This window comes from Lathyrus oleraceus, chromosome 5, assembly GCF_024323335.1.
Source record: "Lathyrus oleraceus cultivar Zhongwan6 chromosome 5, CAAS_Psat_ZW6_1.0, whole genome shotgun sequence".
In the NCBI taxonomy this organism is placed as follows: domain Eukaryota; kingdom Viridiplantae; phylum Streptophyta; class Magnoliopsida; order Fabales; family Fabaceae; genus Lathyrus; species Lathyrus oleraceus.
Genome location: NC_066583.1, coordinates 559,643,309 through 559,660,968, shown reverse-complemented (window position 1 = coordinate 559,660,968; position 17,660 = coordinate 559,643,309). Strand labels below are relative to the sequence as shown.

General features: G+C 36.4%; 1 long non-coding RNA gene across 2 annotated transcripts; it reads right to left on the bottom strand.

The window, feature by feature from the left end:
• Positions 1-2,002: 2,002 nt before the first annotated feature.
• Positions 2,003-4,242, bottom strand: LOC127086397 (uncharacterized). Of its 2 annotated transcripts, none has more exons than XR_007789471.1 (2): positions 3,275-4,242; positions 2,003-2,331 (listed from the first exon to the last, which is right to left on the bottom strand). It is a non-coding gene; the product is annotated as an uncharacterized LOC127086397 (long non-coding RNA). The 2 variants fall into 2 exon arrangements; XR_007789472.1 differs by having other exon boundaries at positions 3,380-4,242.
• Positions 4,243-17,660: the final 13,418 nt, after the last annotated feature.

The window sequence follows — 17,660 nt, the reverse complement described above, 5'->3', positions numbered from 1 at the left end:
GTAAAAGTTAGTTATAATTTTTCTCTCTCTTTCATCTTCATTTTCTTCCTCTTGTGCACCAATAATTGGTATCTAGAGCTCTGGTTCAGATCTACGAGAAACACCAAGGAAAACACTAATGAACGTGAGGCGTGTGTGATTGATTTTGTTTCTTGAATTCACGTTGAATTTGTGATCGAAATCGTAACAGAATCACATTTCTTGATTATGAGGGATTGGGAAACACGAGTGTTTGGTGAGATCTGAGTGAATTTTGAAACAAGAACGACGATGAATGGTGGAAACAATAGCTTGAATACTAAGCTTCTAGTATTTAATGGAAAGAAATAAAATCGGTGGATGATCCAGATGTGTGTGTTGTTTGGCGTTCAAGATGTTCTTGATCTCGTCAATGACGGTTATGCAGTGGTTGCAGCAGCTGCATTTGAGGCACAAAGGAACACGTACAAAGAGTTGAGGAAGAAAGATTATTGCACCACAAAAAATGAGAACACAATGCTCGCGAAGCGTACGCTCGCATGATGGACTTAACAAAGTTGCCATCGAAATTTCTTTATTCCCAAAGAGGGAAATGAGAAAAATCGATAAAACTAAAAAAAGAATGAAAATGGTATTGGTCGTTGCAACCAAATCAGGATTCGGGAGTCGGTTACGCAAGGGGAAGGTATTAACACCCCTCACGTCCATTGTACTCAACGGGAACCATTTAGTTAGTTTCAAATTAATGTTAGAGTGATCTTAGTTTGCAATCTTCTACTTATTTTGGATATGCAAAGAGAAAAAAGAGAAAAGTTTTAGGATTTTTTTGTTGATGCAAAGGACTTAAAAAAACTTTTTTTATTAGGGTGCAAAGAAGAAAAGACCTAAAAAGGTTTTTATTATTAGGGGGCTTGACAAGATTTCGCAATCATGCTCCTACGTATCTCCATGTGCAATAGAGAATTCAAGGCTTACGTAGTTCTGGGTAGAAAATGTTTGTTTGTTGGTCGATTTTAGTGAAAGCTATCTTGTATTAATCGACGAAAAATAATGTTTTACCCAAAACAGGTGAGGAGCGGGCGTTTGAATCACGTTAAATGGATTTACAAATCAACATTCACGGGAAAACGTCACTTAACTCAACTCCACAATTATGGATGAAGCATTGTTTTACATCATCTTAAGACAAAATATCTTTCGTTTTTTAAAAGTTTTTTGAGATCGTATGATGGAGAGAAAAAATGATTTGATTGGTTGGATGTATTTTATAGGTGAATAACGAATGCTCGATGAGAACGAGATATAAGCCTCGGGATCAATCATTCGAGATTCCACCGATCCTTTTTTATTCAAGATTAATTGAGAAAATTGTTTGATGGACAATGAACGCTTGATAAGAACTAATTGTTCAAAAAGTTACACTAGAATGCTTAATTCCAACAACCCTTATTTGTCCAAGTTGATTTAAGTGTTTTAAGAACAAAAGAAAAGAATGAACGTGTCATACACAAAAATTTGCCCTACCTTTCACAATCGTCATCTGGATCATGACTCTAACTCATATGCATACATTCATACTTAATTAGTTCATTTGCATCAGCATTTTTCAAATAAGAGGACATGCATAATGAATTCAAGGTGGTGGTGTTTGTACTTGTTGAAAAGCTAGGGTTTCCCAAGTCCATCTTAAGGTGTGCTCAAGCAAGTCCCTAAAACCCTAATTCTTGATTTTAGCATTATTAACCCTTGTGTGTGCATTTAGGGTTAAGAATTCATCAAGATCATTTGGTCGATTACTAGGGATTCATTTGCTTGATTAAGGTTCATTCAAGGCTTTACATATCCTAATTGCTTGATTGCGGTTCATTTGTTAAAGTCCATGGAAAGATCCATTTCATTCATTCAAATCCATTTCAATAGCATGGCAAAGTTCATTTTTGGAAGTTCATTGTTCAAATTCAAAATCAAGTTTTGGGAAGGAAAGTATGTTATTTAGAATACAAGTTTCATTTTCCCATTCATGTTTTATTCAAAATCCATTTTCATTTCAAAACACAGGCATTGCATCATAAGTCATTACATTACATATCATTCTATACCAAAAAAAATACATTTTGACCTAGGTTTATTTTTGGTCAACTGTTGACTTTTTGGTCAACCAATTGACCAAAGTCAACTGATTAAGTTTCTAACTATCCTAACTCTAACTCATGTCTTACTTCTCCCACAAGCCATCCCATTTTTTTTAGTCCCCAAGACCTTCATTTCTTCTTGATTTTTCATGTTTGTCCATGAACCATGCTTTGACTTTATTACCAAAGTTGTATACTTCAAGCCTTGATATGATAAAACCTACAGATTTAATGCACAAACAGTTCAGACCATGATTCATAACTACAATGCAATGCATCACAATATCATAAACCATAATAGTCCATGGCAATGCATCAAAGTGTACTTCAAACATGACAAGCCATATATCATTCTAACACCAATCCAAATTCAATCCATATATCATTCTAACACCAATTAATATTCAAACAGATTTTAACCTTCACTTCACATTACTAACATGCTTCTTTAACAATCAGCTTCACTGTCCTATTACACTACCTCAAATTAGCTTCAATCAATAACAGAACAAAACAACAACACATTCATTTAACAGGAAATCAACCCAATAGGTTTTAACCTAACTGCAACTAACATTAACACATGAAATTCACTTAACAGAAATCGCATAAGCTAACACGAACACATTCAAAAAATTGGCACTGACTTCTGATTTATCTTTCTAAACTAAATGGCATGGCTCTCAACAGTTTAGTACATACAGTCATCAATTTAGTGTATTAACTCTTAATCAATTACATTTGCAAACCCGCATTTTATTAGACATTATTCCTTCACCAGTATCAACAGATTCACATAGCAGTTTTTAACCTAACTAATGTTTTTTCCTTAGCAGAGCTTAGCAGTTTAATTCATTTTAAACTAACCTACTACACTTACTTTTCATTTGAATTATGCTAACCTAACAATCTAACTGATTTACTGAATACATAACAGAGTTTACAAAAACACATCAACAAATTCATTTGAAACACAACCTAACTAACTTAACAGTGATAACAAAAATTCTAACTAACAACTTAACATAAGCTTTCCTATAACTAACTTTTCACTCAAAGTTAACTAACTACAAACCTAATTAACTTCTAACAGACATTGAACCTTAACTAACTCTCACGAATCCCTAGAACTAACAGTGTGATCAAAGATAACTGTTTTTCACCTAATTGAGATTAACTCCATTAATCTTCAACCTCTATAAATATCATCATTCACCAATCATTGCAGACCACAAATCATTATTTTTTACTGACTCCTTAAAACTTACAGTTCTCTCATCATCATTTTTGCTGAGAATCTCTCTCCACCATCCATAACCCTCACCATACGCTCATCTCATTGCTGTTAGAGCTTCAATGTTTGAAGCTCTAAACGATTGAGCTATGAACCTCTCCTATTCACTATGTTCATACAACAACGACACAACAACTCCATAGATCCTACAGGCTATCGAAGTGAATAAAAATAAAAAGAAAGAATCAGCATCAGAAGCATCTGTATATTCTCTGGGTTTCGTTCTTCGCTTCATTGTCTCCACCTTCGAATTCAATATTAACCGAGGAACTTATCCTCCTCGTAGGTAGGAATTCGCATATGATTCTCTTCATTTCAATCACAGTCATGTAGTTTCTTGTCCAAGGATTTAAAGCCCTAACTGTGTAGGCTTTAATTCCTTTTCTGCTTCATTTAATTTCGATTTAAGAGGTTAGGGTTCTTGAATAACTTGTTTCAGTTTACGTAATAGAGTGGAAATTGGGAGAAGTTGATGTTGAATTAGGGATAGCGAGGTCGAGACGAAGAGTTTGACATGGAGTTTTTTATTTATTTGAGTCTCCGCTGTCGCCGGTGACGAATTCCGGTGCGGCGTAGTTCGTTTTCAGGTTAACGTTTTGTAAGGAAGGTTTAAGAATTGTGAAGCGAGCTTGTGAGCACGTGAGAGTGAGATGTGAGGCTGCTGCCCCCTCTATTTGATTTTTCTTTATTTTGGATGAATCCTTGGGCCTTTGACCCAAGCCGTTTTACTCAATGCACCTTTGAATTCTGCCCACACCCCCAGTAACCAGCAATAAATGCCAATTGGGCATGTCAATAGGCCATGCGCCCTGAATGGCTTTATGCACTGATACTGCGTCTGCAGCCCACTCGGTATCTCTGTTTGTTTTTTTTACTTTTCTTTGATTTCTTTATCTTTCTTTATTTTTCTTTTATGGTTTTAAGTACTTTTTTGGTTTTTTATTTCATGTGTTTTTAACATAATTGATTAGGAATTAAATAAGTAGTATGATTTAGATTTTAATTCAGATTTTAGAAAATCATAGAATTAGTGATTTGATTAGAAATTGAACATTAATCAATAGGAATAATCTTTTAATTAGATTTTAATAAAAATAGCTAATTTGTTAGGATTTTGATCTTTTTTAGGAATAACTTTGTAGTTTATTTTTAATTAATAACATTGCCATGTTACCATAGTTTCAGGCTAACTTTAGAATTAAAAGAATATTGTAACTTGGATTTTCCTTAGGGTTTTAGGTAATTAATCCCTTGTGCCTGAGTCATAATTGAATTTCACCCTGATTGGTTAAGTTGATCAAAGGCTCCTTGATCTCTAAATCCTTTGATGTGTGCCTATTCTCCCTGTCTAGGCAAGTGTTCAAAAGTCTCTTTATCACTTAACGAGACTAGTCCTCTGTACCAGAGCTGCATTGGATCTTTCAAGACTTCACACTCAAGTCAATACAAGTCATACAAACATTATAGATAGACTGGAGACCAAATTATTGTTCAAGCATGACAAAGGTTCTTCTTCAACACTCGTCAGTTATGATGCAAATTGCGCGCCACGAGCCTTAAGCAGTAGAGAAGGGGTGAGAGGGAGCATTCATGTCCTCATTCTGAATATCTTTGGGTATGGGATGAATGCCCTAGTTGCTCAAAGTATTCACCTCTACTCATAGACTTTAGTGAAATTTAAATCGGATAATTGACAAGTCCTCTTCCACATAGACGTTGCAAGCAGACTGGATATCAAGACATTGGCCTTTAATGCCTTCTTCCTTTTCTCTTCTTGTCCATATAAGACTAAAATCATTTTTGTAAATAAACTCAAAAACACTTAAAAATACAATCTGAATTATACAATAAAAGCCTTAAGCAAAAGAGAAGGGGTGAGAAGGAGCATACGTATCCTCATTCTGAATATCTTTGGGTATGAGACAAATGACCCAGTTGCTTAGAGTATTCACCTCTACTCATAGAATTTAGTTCAATTCAAGTCAAGACATTCTTTTCAAATCTAAAAGCAAACTCAACTCATCAAATTCATTTGTTGCCTTAGGTCATTGTTTCAAACATTTTCAAAAAGGACATGTTACTTCCGTTCTACCATGAACGACGCCTAAGCCTCCCATACGCGAGCATACAAATAATATTTAACTGCTAGAATATGATCCAAGCGCATCCATTCTACTGCAAATAAACAAACGCTTAAGTCTCCTATGTGCGAGCCTACAAGCAACGTCTAACTGCTAGAATGCGAATGTTAACATTGTTCACTAGAAACGACCAACATATCTGTATTTTCTACCAGGAAGTATGGAGCTCTGATTTCCTCATTGCACGATGAGGATACGTAGGCATGAGGGTTCGAATCCTTGGCGAGCACACTTATTATTAAACCTTTCTTTTTCACTTTTTCCCATTCGCAAGTAACCTTTAGATAGTAACACCCATTCAAGCGAAGAACAATCAAAATGGTTCCCGTTGAGTACAACGGATTTGAGGGATGCTAATATCTTCCCCTTGCATAACCAACTTCTTTACCCTTATTTCTCTTCCCTGGGTTTTATCGATGTTTTCCATTTCCATCGGGAATAAATAAAGTTCAGTGACAACTGTGTTGTATCTTTAAGTGTGTGATGCGCTCAAGTATATTTTGTGTAGCTTCAGCTGGCGACTCTGCTGGGGAGTCCTTGCTCTTGCAAGAACGATTCGAGTCTAGTTTTGTTTGTTTCCTTGTTTGTTTGGGTGTTTATCTTTATGACTTACTCGCTTTATCTTTATGTTATTTACAACATTCTTTATTGCTTTAAATATTCATATTCATTATATGCTGAATATTTGTTATATACTCTTTGTTGGGTGGCATGATGCTACATGAGAAAAGCTATATACCCGAGCTTGACTATCCACACTGGATAATATCGCGGTGAAGAATCGAATATCAAGCTATTGATTAGACTTGACTCATGAATCAAAATATCACCACTGAACTTTAATTTATCCAAGGGAAGGGGAAAAGATTCAAAAATAACCCAATATGTATATGCAAAGCTAGAAGATTAAACTTAAGCTAAGCAAAAGGGGGGGGGGGAGATTCTAAGGTACGGGGGTGTGTTATGAAAAGGGAAGGTATTAGCACCCTAATCACATGTAGTACTCTTTTTTTATTGTTTGATGATTTGGAAAGACATTGAGTCTTATGCCTACGTACCCGTGAAGGATTAAAACCTCGTAGTTCAGGTGCAAAAGTAAGAAGGATTTATTGGGGTTGATTTTATGAGAAAGAGACAAATTGTCATCTTAAGGAGAAAACTCACTTTTAAACCACCACAAACATGTGGAATATAGATCTTTGCATCAAATTGAAAATGGCTCTCACTTGGATATAGAATCAACAAGTATGCCATATACCTCTTTTAAATGGAAAAGAATCAATATCAATCTCAACAATGTTATGGGGTAGGAGATTTAAATCTCAACTAGGGATGACTCATGTCTAATCCTTTTATGAAAAGTTTTTAAACATGGAAAAGCCAAAGTGGCAAAAGGGCTTAAATTGAGTTTGTGTTTTTTAGATCTTATGAAAAGATCTTTGAATATGCTTAAGTGTTTTGAAGCACTTGATTAAGAAATGAAAGGGAAAATAATGACCTAAGTCAAAGTTTATTATGAAAGTGGTTATAAGAAGGAGAGAGAGAGAGATAAAATCCTAAGGTTTACATTGAGGGGAACCTAAGATTGTATCTAGAAGTTTTTGGATTAAGGGGAAGCAAAGTTGTATAGAATGCAGATGAACACACACATGCAAAATGACAATAATGTCATGATTCCTTTCCCTTGGATATAAACAATAACAAGGTTGAACATGCATTAACATTGAGGCACAAAATATGGCTAAATACAATGACAATCACAAAGTGAGTGAGGTATGGATGACAATATTAATCATGGTTTTTAGGCATTGAGATAAACATAAGCAAGACATGACAAAGTTTCACATAACATCACACGACACAACATATTGATGGTGAAGACAAAATCATATTTGACACGGTAAAAGCATTCATTGGTATATGGTAAACACAACATGAATCAATTTAGGTCAAACATGCATCAACTGTAAGTCTTCACAAAATAAACATTAAACTTGAATCAAAGTTTATGATAAGACCAAACTTAAGTGGAAACCTAATCACCTCCTAACCATTCATTCAAACATGTTTTTCAAGGTGAATCAATTGATACATTGTATGAAGATAATCAAGTTCAAACATATTAAGGATAACAATCAACATTTAAAAGAGTGTGCTTTAATCATACAGACTTTCAACATCAAGAACAAACAAGACATAAGCCAAAAGAATCAATTAGGAGCCTTAAAAAACACTTAAAAACACATATTTTCCATCCAATCAAAAGTGGTGAAATAAATAATATTTTTGGGAATTTTTTGGTGTCATCATAAAATAGACATTCTCATGAACACATGGAAAAAAGAATGGGTCAAAAATGTTAAGGGATCATGAAGTTATGGATATTTGAAGTTATGAAGAAAAATGAACCTTTAACAAGTGAGAAAAAAATGAACATTACACTCCCCAAGTTTGAACCCACGCCCAAAGACTTAACAAACTAGTGTTTCACCACTGGGGCACAATGCCAATTTGTCTATTAAGTTACATCAATTAAAATATATATTAAAGTCACTTTAAAAATTTAAAAATTGCTTCAAACTTCATCTTCCTCATTCATCCTGTAGTCCATCATTTCCACCATTTTCACTTAATGTCAAAACTCTAACTCTCTCAATTCTTAACGAAATCAAAAGTTGTAAAGAACAAAATTGCTTAGAATTTCGCAAGGAATCTAATGACACTCACCAATTTCATTTATTTTTGATAAATATCCAGAAATAAAAAAATGCATATGAATCCTAAAAATTGAATTTAAAATTAAATTCCAAACATCACCGATTAAGACCAATGATCATAGGGGTTTTGTTCCTCACATCTTGGCAAGTGAAATGGTAACAAGAATGATGCAAAATGGTGTCTTAAATCATAAATTGCATAAATGAATATATACCTCAAAAATGAAAATCGTGTTTTGAAATAGGGGTGTTCCAGATTTGATTTTATGATTTGAACAACTTCCTTACACCTCAAGAAAGGTGTTTGAATGTCTGGCTTGAGCTGAGAGTGCTTGGTTCTTCCTTTCCAAATAAAGTTGCAAGCTATGAAAATGTGATTTGGAAGATGATGATAGGGCTGTTACAGAAGTTGCTCAAGTGTTTGTACAATTTCTAATGTATTGATCGGAAAAATAGCAAGTGTACTATTTTTACCGATGTAGTAATAAGGAGTTTATCTCCAAGTATCGATCTCAAGGATTGCGTAGGAAATACTTATTTTACTTTGATTCTATCAGAACAAAAAGATAATGGTTTGGTTGTTTTGGAATTCTAACAATAAACACAACAGACAGTAAAATATAATTGATTAATATAAAATATGCTAGGGGAAGTGGTTGATTTAACCAGTTATGAATTCAGTCAAGATTTCCTTAATATATATGAAACATTCAATTACCTAACCTCATAATGTTCTTCCTTAAGTCCTTAAGGAAGAAACTATTAAACTACCAATTCTTACTCAAATGTCCATTCAATTAATCATTGGTTTTAATCATAAATAATATCAAGGTTTGCGGTGGTTTACAAAAGTTACTAGTCCTAGATGATGCAATCATAAACCTAATTATGTGAAAACCCTAACAATCCCAATCCTGTTATTGATAGTCATAGATCAATTTGTATTTGTCCGATACAAAAGCATAATAACATCACACAATTGAATTGAAATAAGTAACATAGCAATAAGGAAATCATTTGTTCAAATTCATAACATACGATCAAATCAGGACCACCCCCCTAACATAGGGGTTTAGCCCCTCATAGTATTCAAAGAAAGTATAGTATGAAAATTAGACATTACAAAGAACTAGGAGATTTGGATCTTCAATGGTCGGAACCCTTGAATCTCGCCGTCTTCAAATCCTCCGTTTTCGCTATCTTCTCAATGCCGTGTTTTCTTTCGTACGTCAAAAAGTGCCTTCTCATTTCTCTTCCAAGCCTTCTTATAGTTTCAGATCAATCTCTTCCAAGCAAAAGGTCCAAACTACCCTTAATGAGCAGAATCGGTTCACAAAGCAAAAGTTAGGGTTTCCAAGCTGCGCCCAATCAACACGGCCGTGTGTCACCACACGGGTGGCCGTGTTGTTCTCCATAATTAATTATTTTCAACACAAGCTACAGAGGCAACAACACGGGCCGTGTTCCTCCACACGGGTGCCCGTGTTAATGCATTGTTTTAAACAACACGGCCGTGTGTCACCACACTGGTGCCCGTGTTGATATCTGTTTTTCTCCTCTCATTTTGCTCTGCCTGATCAACAACACGAGCAGTGTTGTGGCACACGGGTGTCCGTGTTGACCTGCTGTTTCTTCATATTTTTTGCCTTTCTGAGTATCCATAGCTTCACCATTATTGCTTTTAAACCTGTGCAATGGCCTGTAACAATGACACTACCAAACAAAGCATAAACGAGATCTTTTTGACATAAACTTGTAGTCGAATGCAATGCGATACCAAACCAACAAAACATGATAAATGACTCCGAAGCAACTAAAAACAAACATAAATCTTACCAAAGTGATGAAAATACGTCGGATTAACGGTGGGAATTCACTGGAAATGGTGACCGATCACAACCCCAAACTTGTCTCATTGCTTGTCCTCAAGTGATGTATTGAGTCTAAACAAAGGTCACCCCCGAATTCATATTCCACAATGCACCCTAGTCTTTCACCATTTGTGTTCTTCCTTTCCAATCGAGTTTCAGGTCTCTCCAATTCAGGCAGTTTACCATATTTCCACATCAGAAACCTCTTCACCTGCAAGCTTTTCACACACTCATAATATCTCTTAGGGTTAGGTGTGTACACTCACAGCACAGTATGCAATACCAACTCTAAACTTTGAATACATTCTAATGTCACTACCACAGCAGATTCCACACATTTTTAGAGGTCTTTTTGGGTTGTAACGGGGCTTGGGTACGGTGGGATAAACAAAAAAATTGGATAACAAAGGGTTTTGAACTCGGTAGTCATGTTGTGTGATTTTTCTTTCTCTTTTTCTCGTGCATCACGTATACTCTGGGGGTTAATTTCACTCTTTTGACTCTTTTTCTACTCACATTTTTCGAGCATTTTATATGTGTTAGAGTCTTAAGTCTCGGCAAGTGCATTTTTCTCTTTTGTTTTTCTTTTCTCTTTTTTTTCCTTTTTTTTCTTTTACAGCACATACATACTCTTTATCTTTTTGTATGATCTCTTATTATGCACTTGCCTTCTCTTTCAAGATTTCCACCCCAAACTTAGTTTTATTGCACATCTTGCAATTCACACAATCATACCGAGTTATGAAACAAAAGGAAATGAATGATTAAAAGTTAACAGGGGGTTTATGATGAATAATGCTTAAAAGTTAACATGGGGTTTACGATGAATAAAATGGCTAAGGCTCAACGGGGTTTACGAAGGGAAACATACAGATAGGGATGGTTAGAAAGGCCCTGGCTAAACAAACAACTTGCCTCAGTGTGTGTTGTCATGCTGTGACGTGTCAACAGGACATACGCAAAATCAGAGTGATAAAGTCATACCTGGCTGAACTCTCATGTTGATATTTAGTGTTTGAATTTTTGTGATCTCACCATGTTGGTTAGCTTGCAAGCTCTGAAGTCTCCTCGTGTTATGTGGTTCTTCTCTGACTTGGTCTTTCCATACCGCTCTCTTGGTCCAGTGTCACCAAATTGTGTCCGACTTTACTTTCTCATGGTTGCATCAACTTCCGGGGTGCCTTATCAGAATAAGTATGAGGGGTGTCTTTCATCCACTACCATTGATCCCGGGCTTGTCCAACCGTTTCTCATCACTCTGTACACACAGTAGGTCCAAAAGAACAGAAAACAACAAAACAAACAAACATACTAATATAACGATAACATAACAAAAACAAAACAAATTGAAAGAAAATAAAAACATAAAAGGAGAAAACCCCCCCACACTTGAACTAAACATTGACCTCAATGTTTAAATCCAGATACAAAGGGGACTCACAGAGACTACTGTTGGTTTACTGCACTTGTGTGGTTTCCTTCCATTTGGAGGTGTTTGTGACTTTGCCCTTTTGATTCTCCTCCTCCCCTACACAAAATTTTAGCACACACAAAGAAAAATAAAAACGAAATAAATTAGAAATCAAACGCGTGGGTTGCCTCCCACGAAGCGCTTCGTTTAACGTCGCATGGCTCGACGGTTCATTTCCTTATCATGGAGGGTATTTCAGGTTCAAAACCTTATTGCACCTCTTGTCTCTTTTATCAGTGTGGACTCCTTTGTGCCATGATTCCTTTTTAACTATCCTTTCAGTGTTAGGAATCTTTCCATTTCGGGTGGCTACTGGCAGTGGTGAGCCTTTGATAGTATTCAATGTCCTGATTAAGCCTACTTGATACTGAGATTTTGTATCTTCCTCCATCTCCTGGTTTTCAATAGCATTCAATATTATTTCCTTGTTGTGAACTTTCAAGGTTAACGTGCACTCATCCATGTCGAGCTTGCATCGACTCGTCTTCATGAAAGGTCGACCCAGAATGATGGGTGCCTCATTGTCTTCAGGTATGTCTAGGATTACAAAATCGACTAGGAAAGTCAAGTCCGCTATTGTTACCAGCACATCTTCAGTTATACCATATGCATCTTTTCTTGAGTGATCCGTAAACTTCAGATTGGTCTTTATATCACTGATATTTTTAATACCCAGCCTGTGATAGACCGATAATGGCATCAAATTCACACTAGCTCCCGAATCTATTAGTACCTTTTTGAAGGTTCTTTCTTTGATTGTGCATGGTACTGTGACGGTTCCTGAATCCTTCTGTTTGTTAGGAATGTTCTGCTCCAGGGAGTTTGCCTTATATTGTTTCTTACCAGATACCTGTTCTTCAGTGGTTGGTTCTTTTCAGCCATTACCTCTTCCACGAATTTCTTGTACATGGACATCCTTTCAAGTGCTTCAAACAAAGTCATATGACCCTCAATCCTTTTAAACATTGTCATGAATTTCTCCAAGTCTGACTCACTAGGTTCCTTCTTTGTCATTTTATGAGGGTAGGGCAACTTAATCACTGGTTTAATTCCTTTTGTAGTTTCTTCTCTAATCGGTTCGCTCGGTGATATAATTTTTTCCTTTTTAGCCGCCTTTTTCTCTGTCGTCGTGACAGTATTAACATTCTCCTGACCTCTCGGATTTTGAACTGTTTCACTTGGTAGGGAACCTGGTGTTCGAGAACTTGCCAGTTGTTGTGCTATCTGCCCCAGCTGAACTTCGAGATTCTTTAGGGATGCGACGGTGTGTTTCTGATTGTTTCTAGTCTCTTCTTCAAATTGCATATTTTGGGCTGCCATCTTTTCAATTGCAATCTCCCAATCTGCCTTCTTCGGGACTTGTTGTTGCTGTTGCTGATATTGGTTTTGATATTGGCCTTGCACTTGCTGTTGTACATTCCCTTTCTGATCCCCCCATGCAAAGTTGGGATGATTCTTCCACCCCGGATTGTATGTGTTGGAGTAGGGATTATTTTGCTTTAAAAACTTGATATCTTCTATCTGCTGTGGTGTTGCAAAGCAATGAACAGTATTGTGTGGTCCATTACAAATGCCACACACATCGTTAGGTGCCTGTTGTACTTGAGCCACCTTCTGAGCACCTATGTTTAGTGCCTTCAACCTTTTCTCCACCTCTGCAGCAACTGCTTCTTCAATTTTTACCTGCTTGTTTGTTTCAAGCTTCAAATCAATTAATGTAGATTTGCTTGACACCCTATCATACAACTCCAGATGCTCATTTGAGGCAATTGCTTCAATTATCTTCTTCATACCGGTGGCTGTTGCAAAGTTAGCTGAGCCACCAGCTGCTGAATCAAGGATTTGTCTCGTTTGAATTCGGAGACCATTAACAAACATTTGCATTTGCTCAGTTTCATCCATGTTGTGAGTAGGACAAGCCACTAGAATTCTCTTGAATCTTTTATAGGCATCTCCTAGTGACTCACCCTCCTTCTGCTTGAAGTTTAGGATTTCGTATCTTTTTCTCAGTGACACAGATGCGGGAAAATATTCCTGCAAGAATGCTGTTTCCATCTGCTCCCATCTAGTGATACTGCCAGCAGGTAAGGAATAGAACCACTCTTCGGCTTCATCTGCTAAAGTGAATGGGAACATACGAAGCCTCATTGCTTCTTCGTTATGTCCCGGCATTTTCAGCGTTGTGCTCATAGTCAAAAACCTTTGGAGATACTTGTTGGCATCTTCATTCACTCTTCCAGAAAAGGACCGCCTTTCGAGTTGATTAATGGTGCTGGGATGCAACTGAAATTGTTCCACATTAACCGGTTGGTTGACAATTGTCATACGACCACCCAGAGTGTTGGTTCCATCATAGTCACCGAGAAGTCTCTCTGGTGGTGGTGGTGGTGGTGGTGGTGGGTTTGCAGCCATGATTTCAGGAACTGTTTCCGCGTCTGAATCTGAATTCTCTGAGTGCACTGAAACAACTTCCTCCTCTGCTTTATCTGCTAATTCCAGTTTTTCTCGCTTAGCTTGTCTCAGTCTAGCGCGAAGAGTTCTTTCTGGATCTGCGTCAAAAGAAAAATCCGCTGAGGCCTTACCTCGCATAAACTAGTTAGACAAATATTAGGCTTGAATAACAAGATTGTCACAGATACAATTTTGGTTGACTAGCAACAAAATTTCAATCGAATAAAAATTAAAATAGGTATTTTGGCAATCCCCGGCAACGGCGCCAAAAACTTGATCGGAAAAATAGCAAGTGTACTATTTTTACCGATGTAGTAATAAGGAGTTTATCTCCAAGTATCGATCTCAAGGATTGCGTAGGAAATACTTATTTTACTTTGATTCTATCAGAACAAAAAGATAATGGTTTGGTTGTTTTGGAATTCTAACAATAAACACAACAGACAGTAAAATATAATTGATTAATATAAAATATGCTAGGGGAAGTGGTTGATTTAACCAGTTATGAATTCAGTCAAGATTTCCTTAATATATATGAAACATTCAATTACCTAACCTCATAATGTTCTTCCTTAAGTCCTTAAGGAAGAAACTATTAAACTACAAATTCTTACTCAAATGTCCATTCAATTAATCATTGGTTTTAATCATAAATAATATCAAGGTTTGCGGTGGTTTACAAAAGTTACTAGTCCTAGATGATGCAATCATAAACCTAATTGTGTGAAAACCCTAACAATCCCAATCCTGTTATTGATAGTCATAGATCAATTTGTATTTGTCCGATACAAAAGCATAATAACATCACACAATTGAATTGAAATAAGTAACATAGCAATAAGGAAATCATTTGTTCAAATTCATAACATACGATCAAATCAGGACCACCCCCCTAACATGGGGGTTTAGCCTCTCATAGTATTCAAAGAAAGCATAGTATGAAAATTAGACATTACAAAGAACTAGGAGATTTGGATCTTCAATGGTCGGAACCCTTGAATCTCGCAGTCTTCAAATCCTCCGTTTTCGCTATCTTCTCAATGCCGTGTTTTCTTTCGTACGTCAAAAAGTGCCTTCTCCTTTCTCTTCCAAGCCTTCTTATAGTTTCAGGTCAATATCTTCCAAGCAAAAGGTCCAAACTACCCTTAATGAGCAGAATCGATTCACAAAGCAAAAGTTAGGGTTTCCAAGCTGCGCCCAATCAACACGGCCGTGTGTCACCACACGGGTGGCCGTGTTGTTCTCCATAATTAATTATTTTCAACACAAGCTACAGAGGCAACAACACGGGCCGTGTTCCTCCACACGGGTGCCCGTGTTAATGCATTGTTTTAAACAACACGGTCGTGTGTCACCACACCGGTGCCCGTGTTGATCTCTGTTTTTCTCCTCTCATTTTGCTCTGCCTGATCAACAACACAGGCAGTATTGTGGCACACGGGTGCCCGTGTTGACCTGCTGTTTCTTCACAGTTTTTGCCTTTCTGAGTATCCATAGCTTCACCATTATTGCTTTTAAACCTGTGCAATGGCCTGTAACAATGACACTACCAAACGAAGCATAAACGAGATCTTTTTGACATAAACTTGTAATCGAATGCAATGCGATACCAAACCAACAAAACATGATAAATGACTCCGAAGCAACTAAAAACAAACATAAATCTTACCAAAGTGATGAAAATACGTCGGATTAACGGTGGGAATTCACTGGAAATGGTGACCGATCATGTATGTTTAGAAGTTGTTTGAAGTGTTGGTTTGAAAAAAACACAAGCACAATGGAATTTGGAAGTTTGAGGTTTGGAGAATTTGCTACAATGGAGTTTTTGTGCCAATTCCGGTGTATTGAGTTATGAGGCTTGTCTCTCTATTTATAGAGGCTCCATATGGTTCATGTAACTTGCATAAATCAATATTGGTTCAATTGGAATGTTAGTTTGGTGACTTTGGTTTCATTTTGCACAAAATGCATAATGGATCATGATGAAAATGTGGAGTGAAATGAGGAGTTTAGAGGTACTTATCTTGAGGTTTAGGATGCTGCTTATGGTTTAGAGGTTAAGTGTGATCAGAAGAAACAAGTTGAAAGCTCAATGCAAGAGTGGTTGGAAAAGTTGGCCTTTATCAAAATGGATATGAAGCTTTTTGCAAAACCTTCCAAATATGGCATCAAGACTTGTTCAATGGCTCAATCCCTTGTGTAATGCACCAATGGTTTATGTAATATTCTGATCAAGGTGAGATTTAGAAGTAAGATAGCATGTAAAGTAAGATTATGTAGCTTTGGCCCAAGGTTGCATGATGAACTTGTCATGAAAATGACCCAAAATTCAGATTTGGAGAGCTAACTTCATCTCTTCGAAACTCCTAGCTCAGATATGATAATTTCATGATATTGGACTTTTTGGAAATCTAAGACCATCCTCTTCAAATTTAATGTTGGGAGTTTTACTTGAATAAATGTGGATCATGGTGAAAAGTGATGATCAAGTAAGCCATTTTTTGAAGGCAAATTTGGTTAAAATTTTTTGTAAGTGTTTCAATTTTATGGTACCAACTTCATGGCTTCATAACTTGAAATCCTTGCATTTTATGGGAATCAATAATCAAGGACAAAGTTGAAGTATGAATAACGACCTTTAATCTGATCATTGGAGCAAAGAAAATGGTAGCCTGGATCACAAGTTATGGCCTTGGAAAGATGGGTACTTGGACATGTATTTTTTTCATAACTTAGAAACATTTACAAAACCAAATCTTGCCCTTTTTGCAAGTAACCTCCAATTTCTTGTTTTTTCTTTATCAAATGCATCCATCAACCATATTTTCATGATCCTTGAGTTGAGAAGTCCATGGTTGACCAAAAATGTCAAAAGTTAAACTTTGACTTTGCCTTAGTTAACTTTGTATTAGATGAATCCAATTCTTGCAATCTTTAATGAATGGGATCTCTTAGGAACATTGGATAATGTGAATAGATCACTTATGATGTATTTTAAGTATTTGAACCATACTTCAAGCTTTGGGATCATGCGTTGGCTAAAAGGTCAAACATTTGACTTTGGGTCAAAACCCTAGTTAAGGGTATCAGATGGACTCTGGCCTTGATGAATTTGAGATGGAATGATATTAAAATTGATTCTTGTTGATGGAAGTAACTTGATTACTTTGGAAGGATGAGGAGTTTGAAATTTTTAAACTCATTCCAAGTCTTGATTAATCAATCTTTGAAAGCTCTTGGTGCAAAACCCCACCCAGCTTAAGACAAACAAAGTAGAAAATGTTTTTGTATTTTCAATAGGTTAGTAATGCAAAGATGCTAGATGTCATGCAAATGATACAAATGATTGTGGAATATTAGGGTTGAAAATTAGGGTATGACAGATGCCCATATTTAAGTTTCTTCAATCTAGAGGTATGAATATTGGAATTTTCATCTCGACGTGATTGGAGAGACTTAAATACAAACATGCACAATTTTTGGCCCTAAGAGGCCACCAAGTGCTCATGATATGATATGCATGCAGGACTCAAGAATTTTATGAGGAACAATGTCACAGGGGAGTAATATTAGTTGAGAAAACACACAGGGATAAAGGAAC